Source organism: Neovison vison, chromosome 4, assembly GCF_020171115.1.
Source record: "Neovison vison isolate M4711 chromosome 4, ASM_NN_V1, whole genome shotgun sequence".
Taxonomy (NCBI): domain Eukaryota; kingdom Metazoa; phylum Chordata; class Mammalia; order Carnivora; family Mustelidae; genus Neogale; species Neogale vison.
In genome coordinates this window covers 13,270,024-13,289,497 of record NC_058094.1, presented here as the reverse complement: position 1 = coordinate 13,289,497, position 19,474 = coordinate 13,270,024, and the positions used below count along the sequence as shown (strand labels likewise).

Sequence of the window (19,474 nt, the reverse complement as noted above, 5' to 3'; positions counted from 1 at the left end):
TTTCCTTACCTGTTGGGAGGGACTGTGTTATCTTGGGTCATCTGTGTGGGGCTGGTGTAATCCTAGGGGTCCTTGAAAGTGGAGGAGGGAAGCTGAAGAGTCAGAGAAGGAGGTTCACTGGGGGAAGCAGGGTCAGAGAGATGTCGTGTTGCCGTGTTTGAAGAGGGAGGAAAGGAGCCGTATGAGGAGGCACCCGAGAGCCGCCTCTGGAAGGTGGAAAAGGCAAGGAAACTGAGCCTCTAGAAGAAACAGCTCTGCCCACCCCCTTGCTTTTGCCTTGCTGAGACCTGTGTTAAGCTTCCGACCTCCTAAAGTGTAAGGTGATGAATTCGTGTTGTGCTGTGCCGCTGAGTGTTTGAAGTTACTGTGGAACAGGCCAGTTGCTTGAGATGACCATTGGTGTCATGGCCAAGCTCATGGGCTTTGGAGCTGGGCTGCCTGCCTCCCAACCCCTGACGTATGGGTTTTCCAGCTGTGGGACTTGGGCAATTTGCTTAACCCTGTAGGCCTCTGGTTTCTCATCTCTCAAACTGGGTAGGGATGGTCTCTAACCTGCGAGGTTGCTGGAGGATTAGATGAGGGTTGTTATGCTCCTGAAATGCCTGGTGATAGTTTTAGCTAGAATTGCTCGAGGGAGGCATCCTCACTGGTCCCACAGGACTGGCGGGCACACCGGCCCCACTCTTAGCAGCAAGGTAGCTGTCTGTGCCTCTGTTTCCTTATCTGGAAAATAGAGGCAGGAGTCCCAGGGTGGTTGGGGGATTGTATCGGGTGGTGGGCCGGAGCTTTCAGCCGGGTGAGCGATAGGCCGTCCACATGGGGCGGCTGTTGTTATCTTTGGGTGGCTGGTGACTGTTGAGCCTCAGGCCCTCTGCATCGTGCACCCATGTGTTTCCTCGGTTCATCTGGAGAATAACTGAAGGGCGCTGGGGAGGCAGAAGGGTCCCTGCATGCCTCAAACAGTCCCGGGTACCGAGCAGGTGCTCCGTGATGGCTGCAGACATGAATACAGAAAGAAGGCTCTAGCCCTGCCCTGGGAACACCCTCCGGGTGTCTGCCCTGCCCTCGCTGTGCAGGACAAGGCCTGGAGAGATGCCAGAGCTTTGTGGTTGTCTTTAAAAAGAAACAAAACGAAGAACTACTTCCTACCAGCTGACCCCAAACCCCCTCAGCTCACTGCCAGGACCTCTCAGGCCTGCGGAGGAGCTCGGGCTGCGTGTCAGGCTGACTCCCTAAGCTAGCCACGTACCCCTTCCTGAACCTTTTCTCCTCGTCTTTATAACAGACCTCTCAGGGTAGTTCTGGGGAGCCCCAAGCTGTAGAAAGTTCCGGATCTGAGAGGTCTTCGGTGCTTGTGCAAAGTGACTCTCCCCTGAAGGCTCCCCGATTTCCTGCCACACCTCTGTTTGGGTATCAGAGCCGCAGGACATTATTTTTAGTGAGTTCCCTTCTAAGTAGGTCAGGATCGAATAGAAGGAAGGAAGAATAACATGACGCTGCTCTGGGTCCGTGATTGTAACAGACTGATTTTCTTCTTCCATCCCCAGGCCTGATCTTTGGACCAGAAAGGAATGAAAAAGTTGCCCCTTACGATGGCTGTGCCTTGTCAGTTGCTTGAAGCTGCGTTCAGGGATTTCCTGAGCCTTATGGATTTACAGTGACATTCAGCTGCCCGAGAATGACGGCGGAGGAAGCATGGTCTGGAATCACACGCACCGGGCACACGTTTGGATGTTAACGGCAGTTTTCAGGAAGACCATGGCTGAGTGCCTGGCAGATCCCTGCACCTGGACACCTGTGGGGGACAGAGGACCGCGGCTTCCTGTGATGCCTGGGATCTCTGCCCTGTGTCTGCATGGGCGTTGGCTTGGGTCGCGGCCAGCCTCACTGAGGATGCCTGTGAAACGTAAGGCCCACCTCCTCCTCGTGCTCCTGCGCGTTCTGTCAGGTGCCCCCCTGGGCTTTCAGGGACTCTGGCCTGGCTGGGGCGAGAGAAGTCACAGTGACGGAGCCGGTTCTCAGGGGGACATGGCAGTTACTGACCTCCCTCCGGGTGTCTGCTGGATGCTGGGTACGTGGGGAGACAGCAGGAAACTGAAAGGAGCTTTCCAGCAGCCCCCCGGCTCCCCGTGCCGATGTGCGTTGTCGTGCCGGTCAGCATTCCCTGACGGCCGGGCTCCTGGGCCGGTCTCCGGGCACCAGACCACACGGGCCTTGAAGGCGGGGGTCTGGAAGACAGAGTCTAGTGTCTCCTGCTGCAGAAAGGGCATGAAGGCGTGATGGTGAGTGAATGAAGACACTGAGAATAAATAGGGAAAGTGTGCGTGGCTCTGTGCTTAGAGCGAGAAACACACTGTTGAGGGTCGTCAGGCTGCCCGTGGAGCCAGAAGGCCTGGGTTGGGTGCTCTGCCCCGTACCTGCCGTGCGACTCCGGCCAGGTGACTGCTGCATGCCTCTCCCTTTCTCTCTTCAGTAGAGGTGATGTGTCATCATTCTTTGCAGGGCTGGTATCAAGGGTCACAGAATAGATGCTTGTGTTTGGCACACAGCAGACCCTCGCACGTGGCAGCGTCACTGTGGCTCGGGGAAAGGCTTCTGGAGTGGGTGGGTGTTGTGTGGGCCGCGAACGAGTCAGGTGGGCCGTGCTGGCCTTCACACTGGGTGTGGCTGGTTGGCGTGGACGGTCGATCACAGATCACAGGCCCTGGAGCCCTTGCGAGGGCCGAGTGACAAGGCAATAGCAGGCAAGGGAGAGGAGCCTTGTGTCCGCGTGAGGGAAGGAGCAGCCAGACTTGAACTTGGCCACAAGGGCCCGTGGCAGTTCTGCAGCTGGCAAGCAGAAGGACTGGCTCCCCACCCCACCACCCCCTGTCCCAACTTGGCAGCTATGACATCGGTGACAGAGAGATGTTGCCTTAGCACTGGGCTCCCCATAGGACAATGGCAGCTCAAACTACCCACGTCCCGGTACAGGTCACCTGGGACCCCCTGGCAGGTGGCTGCCGAGACCACAGTGAAGTGGGGCCTGGGGTTTGATCCTGCCTGAGTTTGCAGTTCCACTCTTGCCCAGTGGCACTTTGCAGCGAGGCTTTCCCCAATCTCCTGGCGGTAATACTGTCCCTCTAGTCTCTCCCCACAGGTTTAAATCAGAGCGCCTAGATGTGATGTGGTGTTCAGACACAGGTGGTCTGATTGCGTGTCTTTCTCCCCGACCCTGGAAAGCTGCCTCTCTGAGGTCAGGAAATGGGTTTGTCTTGCCCTGGAGGCATGTTATTTATTGTATCTCGCTTGATCAGATCGCAGGGTGACTCTCAGTGGTTTTATTTCGGTGTTCCTGAAGAGGTCAGACAGAAGGGAAGCACTCTCTTTTTGAGCATCTGTATAACTTCATCAGCCAGCGGTCCTGCTGAGGGGCAGTGGTGTGCACACTGCACAGCTGAGAGCTGGGAGGTTTGGTGGGGCTGCGGAGCTCACCCGACGTTCCTTCTCCAAGAGAGCACTGAGCAGGATGCCAGGAGCTGCCTGATGCTTTGTGCTGAATCACGCCAGTTCAGCAGAAGAGTGAAGGCTATTCCTTTGAGGTCTTTAGAATGACGTGTGTGTGTGCATGTGTGTGTGTGTGTGTGTGTGTGCGCGCGCGCGCGCGCGCATGTGTGTGTAGCACTGCCTGCTGAGGAATGCTCCTGGGCTTCTCAGCACTGGGTACCCTCTTTATCCTCCAGGAGAGACAGACTTTCAGGAAGAACTCACTCCTGCGTGAGGAGGCAGGATGAAGGGGGGCTGGAATTGCGGTCCAGCCCCTGGAAGCCTACGGCCTGTGAGGAGCCTGTGCCCCTGGATAGGTGGGGATTTGCAGCCCCTGTGATGGGTGTGCTGCCCGCCGTACCATGGCCAAACACGATGAGGAGGACTCCTCTGAGGGGGCTGGTGAAGGTCTGGGAGCAGTCTGAGGATGGGGAGGCTTGGCTGGGCTTGCAGGGGTGATCAGGCCAGTCCTGGGGACCCAAGGGCCTCCGCTGGAAGAGTGAGTGGGGAACACGGAGGCACAGCACTGCCCCAGGCCTCTTGACCCCCTTGCTCTTTTCCCTGTCCCTCCCGCTGTGGCAGCTGTGTCCCCACTTATCACATGACCCAGAACCCCGCTTCTCTTTATCGGTTGCTCCCCAGAACAAACCCATTGTGGTGGTCTGGGTTATCTTCTGCTCCTCTCGGGAGGATAAGGGTGGGCTCTCTTCAGAAGACACAGAATGGTCCTGGTCAGGAATAATACTCTGCTGGGTCCCTCCTTTCTGGGTCCCTGCCCCACACCTGCAGGCTTGTACCCTAAGGACAGTAACAGAGAAATGACCACCATTTCTTAAGCCACACATGTGGCCGACACTATTCCTTTCTAAGGCCAGAACACACCTGTGGGGTAAGCACGGTTAGTCTGATGGTTTCCTCTTGATGTAGCTGGAGCACAGAAAGGCAGAGCAGGTCCCCCCGAGCACAAGGCAGGATTTGAACAGTTCTCTTGGAAGCCAAAGCCACGAGGCCTCCCTGCCTGGAGCTGAGGGACCCATTTCTGCTTCCTTCTTGGTCCCTGATGACGACGGTGTGATCTTGGGCAGGTTAGCTCTCTACTCTGGGCCTTCATATCCCTGACTGGTAGGGAAACCGCCTGCTTTCTAAGTCTGGACACTTGAGAGTGAAAACCGCGTGCTAACACTTGGTCTGGGACGGCAGGTGCAAACTGTTGTTGCTGGGCAGACTAGACCCAGGGTTCCTTGGACTTATCAGTTAGATGGTGGACAGTGCTGCTGGTCCTGCTGGTCCTGGTCCTGGTGCTGGTTCCACTGCTGGTGCCACTGGTGCTATTTCCTGCGTCTGTGGCAGCCTCTCCACGGCCCCCTTTGCGGCCACATGGGCAGCTTGCACTTCTGCGTCGAGCACATGAGCTTGGCCTCATCTTATCTCACAAGTCCATCTTTATCTGCTTGGAGGAGTCTGTGTCTCGTTGAGCTCTGTTACCCCAGACTCTGCTAGCGCAGGCCTGACCCTCTGTTTGTTTATTGTCACGGGAACCCGTGGTGGTGGAGAGTACATACAGTCATCCTGGGGCTCGGGGAGCAGTGCTGCCATCCCATCGACACAGACACCCCAAGCCAGCGTTTCTAGAGATGGCTTATTGCCCTAGACCTCCCAACAGGGGAGCCCAGGTCCCCTGGAGTCTACATGGGCTAGGCTGAGGGAAGGGCTGCCACTCACTCTCCAGGCGGGGTCTGGAGCCCAGGCTTCTCAATGAACAGCCGTGGGACGGCATCGTGGCTGGTGCTTATTAATGTCTGGAAATGTGCCTGCTTAACCTTCCAATCCAGCGAGTTGGGCGTGGTGCCCCTTTTCTATATGAAGTAACTGAGGCTCAGAGAGATCCAGAGATCTTCCCAACTTAGCACTTAGTTCTGGAGAGAGCGGAGAAGCTGGTACCTGCTCTCCAGTCTGTTAGCTTTCAGCCTGCCTTCGCCTGCTAGAACATTGGTTCTCAGTGTGCGGGGAGGCGTGCAAGGTGCCTGTAGGTGATCGAGGGGCAGGCTGACTTAAAAAAAAAAAAAATTGTTTTATATTTACCTTCTCTTGAATTAGGAAAAGATCACAACACAGGAGACCAGTTGTTTGTGCAGCTGTCGCAGCTTAGGACTTAGATATTTGAGATAAAAAAAAGAAGAAAAGGGGGCGCCTGGGTGGCTCAGTGGGTTAGGCCTCTGCCTTCAGCTCGGGTTGTGATCTCAGGGTCCTGGGATCGAGCCCCGCATGGGGCTCTCTGCTCATCGGGGAGCCTGCTTCCCCCACCCGCCCTCTGCCTGCCTCTCTGCCTACTTGTGATTTTTCTCTCTCTCTGTCAAATAGATAAATGAAATATTAAAAAAAAAAAAAGAAAAGAAAAAAAGCCAATTTTGCAAAGATATTGAGGTGACCCCAGCAAGTAAACACAGCCCTCCTGAAGAGGGCCGAGTTGGAGGCAGTCCCCTCTGCTGTTTGTGCTCCTTCGGCTGCACGGCTCTGGCCACGTTCCCAGAGAACGTGTCTCTCTGCCCCGGACGCAACGGGTCTGCACCCTGCTTCGTGTCAGAACACGTCTGCGCCCTCGTTCACCGCGATCCTCCTGAAATACAGAGGATGCACGGTGAAGAGACTACACAGTTCGTTCCGCAGCTGGGGGGGAAAACAGAATCGCAGAACGATAACACTTTGTGAACCTGAAATTCTGCTCGAATTGACGGTGGCCCCTGATCGTGGCACAGGCAGCGTATTGTATTTATTGAGCACCCACAGTTTTCCAGTCACCTCCTCGATCACCGTCTGAGGTCGAATTCTGAAATAGCAAATATTCCACCTATGAAGTCAAGTGGTGGTGACTCATTCACTCATTCTTTTTCACTCATTTCTCCTTGGTAAATAGGGGATAATGTTACCTAGCCCATGGGTTCCTTGTGAGAATTACATAAGAGAACATATTGAAGGGCTTAATTCGGGGCCTGACATGTAATAAGCACTCAGGGAATGCCAGCTATGTTTAAATAAAGTGTTGAAATGGAATTAGAAGATCAGAACTTGTAGGCATACAGAAATAAAGAGCACTGAGGATGAGTGAGTTACTAAAATTTAGCATGAAATTCTGCTCTTTCTAGTTAGCCCAACACACTGGGTAGGTTATATTTGTCTGCGTATGTCAAGGGTTGGCAGACTTTTCTGTGAAGGGCTGGGTAGTAAATGTTTTTGGTTTTTTAGGACACAGAGTTCTGTCACCATTAGTCAGTTCTGCCTCTGTGTCTGGAAAGCAGGCGTAGCCAGTAGGTAAATAAACGGGCATGGCTGTTTTCCAATAAAACTTTATTTATAAGAACCGACCGTAGGCCGTAGTTTGCACTTCGGTCTAAATGAGGGAAACCTGTCTGCTGTTGAAAAAGAACAATTTCTGGATTATAAACATTGAGAAAAATTTGTTACAAATGTAGTCTCTCTCTCTCTCTCTTTTTTTTAGATTTTATTTTTAAGTAATCTCTACACCCAATGTGTTGGGCTTACAACGTCGAGTCGAGATCAAGATCTGAGCCCCAGGAGGTGGCTTTATAGGAAGCTTGTTAGACAGTGTAGGGACGGTGATTTTGTTGGGGTTGTATGGAAAATGCAGAAGACCTTGACATGGCTAGTTCTTTTACCATGTATTTGGCAAACATTTATTGAGGCCTTGCTATGTCTCCACCTTTGATGTTGATCCCTAATGGATCCTAAAGGTGCATGCATTTTGTCAGTGGGACCGTGTTAGCAAGGGGTCATCTCAGCAGTGCTGCAGGGAGGTCAGCTTAGATCCTTTTTTGGTGTCCTTTGCAATCTCCAGTTCCTTGTGCGTAATCTCCAGTTAGGCACAAGCCTTAATGCTAATTCAAGTGGCCTGCCTGAGCTCCAAGCACCAGCTATTGAGTAGCCTACCTCGCAGTGGGGGCTCCAGGATGAGGAGGGAGTGTCAGATGAGATCCTTGTGCTCTTAGGGTGATATCTGCAATTACTGGAAGAATGTGGTCTTTAGAGCAAAACACAACCAGGTTTTGAAGCTTTGCTGTTCCATAGCTGTGTGATCTAGCTCTGGTTCCTAAACTTCTCTGAACCTCACTTTCTTTATCTGCAAAGTGGGAACCATGGCACTGCTGAGTCTCTAGTTATTAACTCAGTGTGGTCAGCTAGTGATTCCTCTCTAAATGTTAGTTCCTCCCTGTGGGAGCCTGGTGGCTGCTGGCCTCACCTGTCCTTTATCCCAGGAAACTGGGTCCTGGCTTTTTAAGCTGGAGCCTGTGGATGTGAGGATTTCAGCTCCATCTCCCTGGTGAGTGTTGGGGGTAAGAAGGCTTGAGAAAACACTGGCCTGAGGAATTCCAAAGTTAATGAAGGGAGCGGATTCCAGAGGGTCTCTGCTTGACCTCCCACACTTTCCCCAACCCCCTGTCATCCTTGAGCAAGTTTAGAGGCAATCAAAGGATTGTAGCAGCTCCATAAAACAGCTCTCACGTGATGGGGCACGACTGTGGCCTTGGCCACGGGGATTCTGGGCCAGGGTGCTTGACTTTGAGTCTCTTCCCCGTGATGCCTGGTTAACCTGAGAAGGGCATTGGAGCCACCAGGGTGGGCAAGGCAGGCCATCATGGGAGAAGGAGAGCATATTTGAAAAAGTTGAGGGGATAATTCTTAGCTATAAAGATGGGGAGAGGGACTAAGGGCCTGTGTGAGAAATTTGAAAGACCCAGATGACTTTATTTATTTATTTTTTAAGGATTTTATTTATGGGTTTGACAGACGGAGAAAGCACAAGCAGTGGGAGAGGCAGGCAGAGGCAGAGAGAGAAGCAGGCTTCCCGCCGAGGAAGGAGCCGCATGTGGACTCGATCTCAGGACCCCAAGATCATGACCTGAGCCAAAAGCAGATGCTTAACCACCTGAGCCACCCAAGCGCCCTGACTCAGGTGCCTTTAAAAAAGAAAGAAAGGAAGGAAGGAAGAAAGGAAGAAAGAGCGAGCAAGCTAGCTTTTGCCATGATTCTGACTTCAGGACCCAAGAGGTGCATTCAGCCAGGACTAAGCGGATGAAGGGGGTGGGTCCCTGTTGCCTGATACAGTTTCCAGATGCATTCTCCGTTTCGGGCTAATGGAAACTTCAGGGGAAAGACTTCGGAGCCCAGAACGGGACCGGGAAATTGCTGTCATTGAAGGGCCACAGTGGCTGGGGCTGGTCTGTGCCCAGCTCCATCTGTGTCTGCGGGCCCCGGGACTCAGGGTGGCGGGTGCAGACCTGCCAGGAGCTGCATGGCATCTGCTCCAGTTTGCTCTGGCTGATCTCTGGGAAGTGGGTTATTTCCTCTGGTAGGTGGGGGCTGGGGAGGCTTTGTCCCCTTCCTTTGTCTGCTCAAATTGCCTGGTTTTGCAAGACAGGGGCTCGGGGTGGGGGTCTTTCCCTATCATCTGTGTGTCTGCTCTATCTGCCGCCATCTATGACTCCCCACAGGGTGGGGCTTCTGGGGAGAGGGGGTCAGCTCTACCTGATTACTAGGAACTGTCCTGACCCTTCCCTCCCCCATGGAGGCTTATCTGGCTTCAACCAGAGCAGCTGCTCTGGTGAGCTTTCTGAGTCCCTCAGAAGTAGGGACAGGGTTTAGCAGGCTCCGTAAACAAATAAACATCAACCAGAACAAGCTCCCAGCTTTCCACTCACCCAGGAGCCCTGGAAACTGTGCTGCATTTTCAGAGAACGTGAAGATGCTCATCATAAAAAATATATTCCCGATGGAGAAATGCTCTAAAGAGGTTGTCCAGGAAACGTTAGAAGGTCAAGGACCATGTATGTCTTGGGGCTTCCTGGCTTTGTGACCTTGGGTGGGATACTTGGTCTTTGTGGACCTTAGTTTCCTCCTACCTGTAGCTGGTTCTTGTGAAAAATACAAGACCTGAGATGTAAAGCCTGGCCGGTTATGAGTCCCAACCTCTGAACCTGAACTTAAGTCAGATTTGCCAGTTGGGTCCCATTTGTGACTGTCCTGTTTCCACTTGTTGAGTCATCTCAGGTGGTTCCTGGGACTATTCTGAGGCTCTGACTCCTAGTGCTTCAATGCTGTGGTGGTCTGCGGCTCTTGTCCCTCATCTGCTTGTTGAAAGGACCAAATGAGTTCCCTAAAGTACCTGAGAGCCGGCCCATGTGGCTGTTGTTGGACTGTGTGCTGGCTGAGCCTGATCTCTTGACAGCGGAGTCTAGAGGCGGAGTAGGTGGTGGGTTCAAGCACATTCCTCAAGCTTAAGACCAGGCAGCCCGAGAAGTGTGTCCGGGACGTGGATGGCCCTGCGTCCCTCAGAAGCCGTGCCAGGATGCTGGGCACACTGAGTGCTGCCGGCTCTGCTGTCTGCTGCTTCCCGCATCATTCAGACTGACTTGCCAGGCTCTAGAATCTGCTCATTGTGGGGTGTTGTCCTTTGCATGCCGTCCAGATCTGAGACACAAAGCAAGAAGCTGCAGAGGGTCATTTAACAGACTCCCCCTTTCCTGCCCCAGGACGAACTGGGGTTAAGTGAGGGGGCCTGTGTGATTTGGATCATTGCTTCTGAAGAAATAAGAACAATTTAGAGATCCAGTGGAAGCCTGTGGGCTCTCTTCTCTCCTTCCAGTTCCTTCCCTTCCCAGAAGTACCCCTCTTCTGAAGTCAGGCTGTGGTCCGTGGCTCGCCCTTTTCTTACAGATCCATCTGGAGACCTTTTCTGGCACCCATTCTCCTGTTTGCAGACCCCTGTGGGGGTGGCCTTGTGTCGGCACATGGTCATGGCACTCTGCTCTGTTCACTCCGTTCTGTTTGGATGCTGCCGCCACTGCTGCTGCTGCTGTTTGCTCCTCCTGGTGGATTTTGGGTCGTTAACAGGTTTTTGCTACTGTAAACAGTGCTGGGGGACACTTCTTTGCACATACCTCCCAGTGCACTTGCCGGTGTCCCCAGGGCCTTGATGCACAGGAATGCATGCTTTCTGCCTCATCAGGGGAAGCCCTGCTGCTGTCCAGCTGGGGTCCTCCACTTGCTGGGGGCTGGGAGGTGTGTCTCTACGAGCTGGAGAGCTCTTTGAGTGATGCTCGCCCCTGCTCTGCATCTCTGTGTCCGGTCAGCAGTGCATGGTACCAGCATCAGCTCATTACTTGTTGAATGAGGTGAATTCTGGAAGGAGATGAGATTGGCACGGAGGGCAGGACCAGGGTCAGGGCATAGAGGAGGCCCTGCCCCGGCTGCCCTCTGCCAAAGCGAGGTCAGTGGAGAGAAACAGAGATGGGGGTGGTGGAGAAAAAGGCACTGAGAGTACCCTGAAAGCCAGGGGTGGCAGGGCCAGGCTGGGTATCACGAAGCTGGCCCCTGGGGGCTGGCTGAGACTATGTCCGTGCAGGTGGGTCCCCACCATGGGGGACATGGGTATCCCCGTGACCGTCGTAGGAGCCAGACTCAGCCAGGAATGGGGTTTCCAGCAAAGCCTTTGTCTCAGAAGCAGTAAAGGAGAGCAGGAGGCCAGGCTGTGGCAGGGGCGTTTGTGGACCGTGCGGGGAAGAGAGTGTCCGAAGGACTATCCGTGCCCTGGAAAAGCTGAGAGAAACAAGAGGGCGAGGGAGGATCAGACACAGGTTTGAGGCTTTTTTCCCCCTCACCTTTTTTGAATGATTAGAAATGGAAAATTAGGATTTAGTACGGGAAAAATAATGTGTATACTGCGAGATAGCCCGTTTTCTTCTTAAACCTTTTCTCTGATGGTAAACCTAATAAAGGTCTTTGGGGAAAATATAGAATATAGAGAAGGGCAGTGCTCACGAGGCTCCATTGGGAGCCCCCCCTGCTAGGACTCGGGTGACCCCGCACCCTGGCTGTGCCGGGTGTTCCTGCAGTCAGCACTAGGAGCCCCACCTCCCAGCACTTGATGGCACCCCGCTATCCCTGGGGCATGAGAGACCTGAGGGGTTACCTTACCCTCCCTCTCCTGCTTCGTGGTTGGCTGCCCACCCCTCCCGCCTGCAGGCATCACTGTCTCTGCTGGGGATGGGGTGCAGGCCGCCACGTGGTGCCCCAGGGGTGAGGGCCAGGGGGAGCCACATTCGGAGAGGAGAACACGTCCAGGGTGCATATTTTTAAGTGTCTGGAGGGGTGGCCCTTCCTAACAGCCCTGTAAGGTCTTCCCATTCAATTCGTCTTTGTCACACACCTAGTACGTGCAGGGCCCCGTGCTGAGAAGTCCAGGCCCTCTGGGTTCGTTGAGTACGTGTTTGCTTCCGTTGGGTGGCTTTCATGGCTTCACATTATTCAGTCACTCTAGCAGCACTGGGAGGCTGTTGCTGTCACCCCTGTTCTGCAGGTGAGGAGTAGAAGTGCCGAGTTACCCGACACCGTGGTCGAAGTCTCCTGGGTCACAGAGTGCAGTAGCTTCAGGGGGTCTGGTGCTAGTCTTGGCCCTTTTGTTTGTTGGATGGATGACCTTGGGCAAGTTACTTAGCTTCCCTTGACCTCTGTTTTCAAATCTGTAAAATGGGGTCACCATAGCTCTTCTGTTGAGGTAAATGTTGTGTTTTCCCCACATGTTTATGTTGAAGCCCTAAGCCTCAAGGATGGCATTCAGAGTGGGGCCTTTGGGAGGTGATCCAGCTCACAGGAGGTCATGAGGGTGCCCCCCACCTCCCCACCTGCTATGGGACCAGTGTCTTTGAAAACAGGAAGACAGATCTCTGTTTCTCTTTTTATGCTTTCACACCAAGGGGAGGCCCATGAGCAGCGAGAAGGTGGCTACCCACCAGCCAAGAAGCCAGCCGTCACCAAGGACAGAATCTGCTGGCACTTTAGCCTCCAGAACCCTGAGAAGTAAGGGTAGGTGGTTGAAGCCCCTGACTGTGGCATATTGTTATAGTAATCTCAGCTGCCTTAAGTCAGCCTTCTGGTTTAAATGAGATGCTACATGAAGCCTTCAGCATGGCACACAACACCTACCAAGTGCTGGATGAAGCATGGGCGGCATTGGGCACCATGGTCTTTCCAGGTGACCCCATGGGGGTTCAGAGCCAGTCGGGAACTGGCTGACAGTCACTCAGTCAGTTTACGGCAGATCTTGGGATAAGCCTGGTCCTTCTTCCTTGCCTGGCAAGCACCTTTCCCGCGATGCCTTTGCGGACCCACCACGTGTCATCGGCATTCTTGCAAAAAGCCTCGAGAGCCAGAGCAAGATAGGAAGAAGCTGGCTGGCTGCGCAGGCTGAACGAAGCCCTTCCCGGGGTTTCATGAACTCTCCAGGTAGCACCGAAAGAAACCCCTCCCACTGGTTTGGGGTTCTCAGCTGACCCTGCATTTTGGATTCAAAGAGCACTGGCTTCTTGCCTTTTCCTGAGGACAGATAATGTTTCGACAGCAGCAAAGGTAAAGGGGAAATTTAGGCTTGGGCAGGGCAGGCTGTCCCCCTTTGGTGTGATGAATGTTAAGACATGGCTTAGGGACACTCCTGATGTCCTGTGTCCCCAGGTGTTGGGATGAGAAGGGCATCTGCAGGTAAGGGGAAGCTTTGGCTGCCTGGAGAAGCCTGTGTTCTCATGATGCATCCATGGCCCATGAGTCTTATTTCTGTCCATTCTGTGCAATGGCAAGGGCTTGGGTGCAGGATCGAAGAGGCTCTGGGTATATGGGCGTTGGTGACATGGTGCTTGTATATTAATTACCCTTTATTGAATGGCTTTTATGCTCCAAGACTTAAATTAAGCTTCCAGCAATCCCAAGAGGTAAATGCTGTGTGACTTTCACCCCACTGGTGTGAAAACAGAGGCTCAGAACAGTTTCAAGCTCCCGGCTCGTAAGGCCGAACCTGGGATTCTGAGCTTCCCTGCGACTCCCGACCTCGTTTCCCAGGCTGCTGCTCCCTACCCCAGAAACATCATGACCTATCACGCGAGGCGCCAGTCCTCTGGTCCCAGATGGACACAGGGGCCCTATGGGAGGCTGGATCTTCCCACCAGACAGTATTGACACTAGCCTGCTACATTGACAGTCCTGTTGTCCTGAAGGGACTCCAGAGATCAACTGCTCTGTCGGGGTGGGTGTGATGGAGAGAGGAAGCTACACCGCACTGCATTGTTTTGCTGGTGGACATGGGCCTGGTCACCATCAGGGAGGCAGGCAGGGCTGGTGAGCAGGAAAAAACCTACAGACAATGCAGAGCGCATTGTGGATGGAGTTAGGTTATTACACGGAGGCTCAGATGACCAGATCTGGGTCAGTAAGACTGGGCTGCAGAAAGAGAAATGGGGACTCTTTATATTTTCCCACAAAGTCCTCGGCATTTTAAAGGACCCTGTTTTCTTGGTTACCCTTCTAGGGATGGTGGATGTGGGGTCCCAGCCAGAGATCTGTGGTGGCGGCAAGGAGGGAAGCAGTGGTGGGGCTGGGATGGGGAAGGGGCCGCGGCTGAGGGAAGGGAGGAACAGGATCGGAGGGCGCACATTCCACACCCAGCTTCTTCCTGTTTTAACTTTCTCCCTGGCAGAGAACAAGGCGCCGATTCACGTGGCAAGAGTGGCCTCCCTCAGCCTGGATTTGGGTTTCTGTGCCTTCCAGTGACTCAGGAGGGAATTCCATCACGTATCATTCATGCCGTTCTCAATCTTCATTTTGTGGCTGCCTCATCTTTCTGGAATTTGCCTTTTTTCTTTCTTTTTCTGGGTCACGTGTGGCGGCGTCCTATGGTAGGACTCCAGGAAGCACAGCCCAGCCTCGGTCCTCACGCGCAGTCGTCTCCAGGCGTGCTGGGCCCCGTGTCTGCTGGCCCGCCTTCGCCTTGTTGGCCGGGTGACTTGTGCACGTGCCAGTGTTCCTGTCGTCTTCGGGGCTCCGCACCTGCTTCTCCATCCACCCCCACCCCTGGGGGGACCTCTGGTTCAACACTCCCAGACCTTCCGATTGGAACTCTGGGGACGGCAGGCTTCCTGGCCTGCTTCCCTGGATGGAAGAGTCCCCCGAGGTCTCTGGACGCGGGGGTGTGGCAGTGGGGCTGCTGTCACTGGAGGTGAAGCACGGCACCATCGAGCGGGGAGAGAGGATGGACATTCTGACAGGGTGCTTTCTCTCTTTCCCAGTCCCCACTGACCTTGACTTTAGACTCTGGCTCCCCCTCAGGGCTGGTTGCCCCTCCCCCTCGCTCACAGGCATTTATCTGCTCTCTGCTCCAGCATGCTTCTGCTGCATGGGTCGGTCTTTCCCGTGGGCCTAGAAGCTTCTCTGGTGGGAGGACCAGGTTTGGGCTCACCTTGTATTTCAAAGCCCTTAGTGTGGGGCCAGCCCAGGTGCGGTGCTGGATGGACTCTCAAGAGGCTGGCTGAGACTTTTCCGAATTAAAGGGGATGGGGTCACACAGGCCACTTTCCCCCAGTGGGGGATCTGCTGCTGTTTATCGTTCTGATAATCAGTGGGTATATATGGATGTCTGCTGTGTTCTCAAGGAAGCTACTTGAATGGCATACCTGTCCCTCCCTAAATTGGGTAAAACAGCAGGAAAACAGTGTAATACAGTGTTTCAGGTGATGTGTCTCAGTGTGAGGAGGCTGGAGTTTGCATCATGGCTTTGTTGCTGACGAGCATGTAACCTGAGACCAGATACTTCTCTGAGCCTCAGTGTCCCTAGCTGCAGAATGGGAGTAAATAAAGCTAACATTCACATGTGGAGATGATTTTAATGAGCTAGGACATGCATAATGTTGAGCATGTGTGGGAAGCTCTCTGCAGGGAGACCCATGGGCCACTGTTTTTCCTTTAAAAGCTAAGTGGACACGATGTACGTCTCAGAACTGCAGCTCTGGTTGTGGGGGGTGGGGAGCTCAGTGTGGTCCTTAGTGGGCATGGCAGGGCCTGGGGTCCTGGGATGCGGAGGCTTGCGTGCTGGAAAACTGGACCATGGGCAGCCCCTGCAGAGACATTGGGATGGGAGAGGGAACCAGGACTCCCCTCTGGGAGGCAGTGACCAGCCTCCAGGAGGGAGGGCTGTGAGGAGAATGTTGGGCCTCAGGCTCCTGGAAGCAGACAGAAGCAGGGCGCGCGTGCCCGTGTTCTCCAGGATTGTTTGTGCGCCGGCCCTACAGGTGCCGCAGTGGTCCCCGTGACTGAGACTCGGCGTGTGCCTGCGGTGCCAGAGTGGGTGCCAGTTTTTCTGATGAGGCCAGGGGAGAGACTGTGCATGCCGGGGAGAGGCTGTGCATGCAAGGGGTAAGCCGCCAGGTGCAGGGGGTGGGGCGCAGGGGCGGGCCCAGGCACACTGTGCTCAGGCTACCCTTGCCCTAGGTCAACCCAGGCACGTGAGTGCCAGAAGAACAGTCGGCAGGGTGCTTAGTTAGGCAGGCTCCACCCAGGAAAGGAGGATTGGGGTGCGGGGGGTTGGGAGCAGATGCGCGTGAAATGGGGGTGGTGGTGGTGAAAATGTGCACCAGGAGGGGATGCTTTTGAAGCTTGTGTTTGTTCGCAAAGAATTGACTCGCTTTCTGTTTCCTGGGCCACTGAATTTTGGTGCCTGCATCTGCAAACTGGGGATAAGGAACTCTGGGGCAGGTGTGAAATCCTGAGCAGAAATGGTTGAGTTTGTAGGAATGTGGCAGAGAATGCTAAAGCCTCCCTCTTTCTGAACCGTCTTCGTTCGCTGGGAAATCGCTATCAGATGGACATCTGCAAAGCCCGCACTAGTTGGATCAGTGAAGTTAAATGACTGGCTGATGTAAGAATTAGATTAGTAGCTAATAGTCATAGCTGACATTCATCTAGTGGTTAAGTCCTGGCCATCTGTTCTAGAACTTAATTCCTAAAGTCATCCTAGGAGATGCAGTGCTATCATTAGCCCTATTTTATAAGCAAGAAAAACAGGATCAGAGAGGTTGAGTGTAATATCTGAGGTCACACAGCTAAAAGTGGCTGCTCTGGTATTCCAGCCCCAGCAGTCTCACCCCAGAGCCTGTGCTCTGAGGGTTCTGGGAAGAGATAGGGGTACAGACTTTTCTTCAGTGTCCCACAGATTACCGCTCCCAGGGGATTATGCTCCGAGTTGTGTAGGCTGAACCCTGGACACCCATCTCTCCTCCACCTGATCTGAACCATCGGTGGCACAGGGAGGCTGAACAGGCAGGAACCCCAGAAGTAGGTGACCTCTCCTTTTGTTTCCAGCATCTGCCCAGCAACTCTTGGAAACTTTTCCCTTTTGCTGACAGACATGATCCTTGTTCTGGACATTGCTTTCTTTCTTTTTTTTTTTTTTTTAAAGATTTTTTTTTTTTAATTTTTTTTTTTTATTTGAGAGAGAGGCAGTGAGAGAGAGCATGAGCAAGGAGAAGGTCAGAGGGAGAAGCAGACTCCCCATGGAGCTGGGAGCCCAATGCGGGACTTGATCCCGGGACTCCGGGATCATGACCTGAGCCGAAAGCAGTCGTCCAACCAACTGAGCCACCCAGGCGTCCCTGGACATTGCTTTCTTGGCTGGGGTCATTTGAGTAGATCCAGGCACATCTGTGCTGGGAGCTCTCACCAGGAAAGCTGCAGCCAGGAGTGCCCCTGAGCGTGGCTTCTCTGACCCATGTAACAGAGCCCTGTGGCTGCTGGTCCTGGCTCTCAGCACTTAACTTGCTGGCCTCTCAGAGACTCTGCGGGGCTGGAGTTCTAGCAAGCCATCGCTCCAGCGGCTCTGCAGTGCGGGGCTGGAATCTGGGAAGAAACTGTGCACCAGGCACCCTCTGGGGTGCCTTATGCCTTATCATCACTACAACCCCTGTGGATTCCCTGAGGTGAGGAGACTGAGGTCCAGGCGGGTTGAGGAACTTGCCCGAAGACGTAGCCACTGAACTAGAGCTGAACACCGGCTGTGTCTGGCATGCTGGTCCCGCTCTGCCGTGCTCAGGGACGGCAAGAACGTCTCTGTTGTGACCAGGAGTCAGTGTTGCAGGTGATGTCCTGGCTCCTTTCCGGTCTGTGATTACGCTTATCTTAGGCAAAGACAGAAGGAGCAGCTTTCCTGGCCATAAACTGTTTTAACTGAAGCTCACCACAGGTTTCTGGGTGGTGCTTGTCTCGTGAGGGATAAAGAATGGGCGCGGCTGTGTGGGCAGTTGGTGAATGGGGCTGGGGGCAGGGACAGGACTGGTTTTTGGAGGAGACCTGGCTGACTGCCCCTAGGTAGGTGGGCCGCTGGGCTGTCTCTTCACTTCATCAAGAGGAGCCAAGAGATCCCCTTGTTTAAAAATTCTGTGACCCTGCAGGGTGAGGCTTTGGAGCCGGCATTCACCTTACTGCAGATGTCTACTATCCATGAGGACAGTTTGCTTTCCCGAAGGCTCTCTAACCGCAAGAGTTAGCTCAGTATGGGGGGTGCTTCCTGGGCCTCTTGAGTGGTTCACGTGTGCTAACTCACGTAACCCTACAGTTGCCCGACGTGATAGCTACTGTTACCACCACTCCGATTTTAAAGATGAACAAAGACTTGACGCAGTTAAGTCCTGTGCCCAAGATCCCTCAGCGAGTAGGCGGCTGAGCAGGGATTTGAACAGGGAGCAGCTGCCAGGCTCACACAGGTGGGCCCTCTGCCGGCTGAGGGCTCCATGGAGCTGGAGTTGACCCTTCCCCCATGTTGTCCCACCACCCTCCTACTGGGAAGACTGAATGATTCCCCTTGTGATGGATGAGGAAAGAAAGGCTTGTGAGTAGTTAAGGAATTTTCCAGAATTCTGCAAGTTCTAAGTGGTGGCTTTAGGCTTGAACTCAGGTCCACTGCCTCCAAATATGGGGTCACTCTTAGATCTCCTCCCTTTCTTGCTGACCTCTGGGCTCAGCTTGTATCACCCCGTCCAGCTGGCCTTTCCATGCAGGTGGCCCCACAGTGCCTCTGCTTTCCTCCAGCTTGGAGAGCGAGCTTTACCCCTCAGACTCAGGCAGGGCTTCCTCTTCACATCTGCTCCCAGGACCCGGCCTTCAAACCAGGATTCCCTCTGAAGCTTGGTGATCAGAAAATTCACCCACCAAGCTTGACCTGGCGTGTGCCCTTTGGCACTGGGAAGCCATGGGGCATCCAGGGTTACACTGGGCCGTGTGTGACTGCGGTCGGTCCCATTTCTTTGGTGCAGATGGTGTTTTAGTGGGGAATGACAGCAGAGAAGCGGGATTCTCTTCTGGGGCACTTGCCGCGTGGGTGGGGGTGCACTGGCCCCCTGGCTGGTCTGTGTTCTGTGCCAGGCCTTGACAGATTCGGTCAGGTTCAGGGGCCCCACAGTGCTCTCCACGCTGGGAGCCCTTCCTTCACCTCACCTGCGTGCACCCTTCCTCCCCTTTCTGTGCTGTGGAGATGGGAGCCAGCCCGTCACTGGTCCTCCAAATCGCCTGCTCAGCCACTTCAGGCCAGTGGAAGGTGTTAAGTCATGAGTGTCGCCCTCTCTCGGACCCCCTCCGACTTCCTCACAGGTCCCACTTCCCAGCTCAGGTTAGCTGTGTCTTTGCTCTGCTGGGTTGCTTATTCCGGGACTGGGTGTGCTCTAGAGCTTGCGGCCTCTCTGAGTGGGGGGCTGGGCCTTGCCCCCAGGGCTGCCCTGCTCCAGGCCCCTGTGTATGAGGTGCCCATCACCACCAGATCGTTCTCTGGAGACAGCAGAAGTGTTTGCTACCACCTTGCCCCCACCCAGCCTTGCACTCGACGACAGAAAGACAGACAACACAATTCAGAAATGAGCAAAAGACTTCAGTTTACCTTTCTCCAGAGAAATGTGCAAATGGCTGGTGAATGAAAAGATGCCTAACTTCATTGGTCATTAAGGAAAGGTATAAATGAAAGCCATGAGCTCTCTCTTTCTACCTGCTAGGATGGCTGTAATCATACTTTCAAAAGAGCAGAGAATCACAGGCGTTGGCCAGGCTGTGGAGATGTTGGAGCCAGCACTGC

The 19,474-nt window shown here is 54.0% G+C and overlaps 1 long non-coding RNA gene across 3 annotated transcripts in view; it reads left to right on the top strand.

The window, feature by feature from the left end:
- The first annotated feature begins 1,584 nt into the window (after positions 1–1,584).
- Positions 1,585–19,474, top strand: part of LOC122904297 — a 154,407-nt gene continuing 136,517 nt past the window's right edge. For 2 of the 3 annotated variants that reach the window (XR_006384177.1, XR_006384175.1), the window contains exon 1: positions 1,585–1,906. This is a non-coding gene — a long non-coding RNA (uncharacterized LOC122904297). Of the gene's footprint in view, positions 2,283–19,474 lie in introns of all 3 variants that reach the window. The other variant, XR_006384176.1, reaches the window with a different exon arrangement.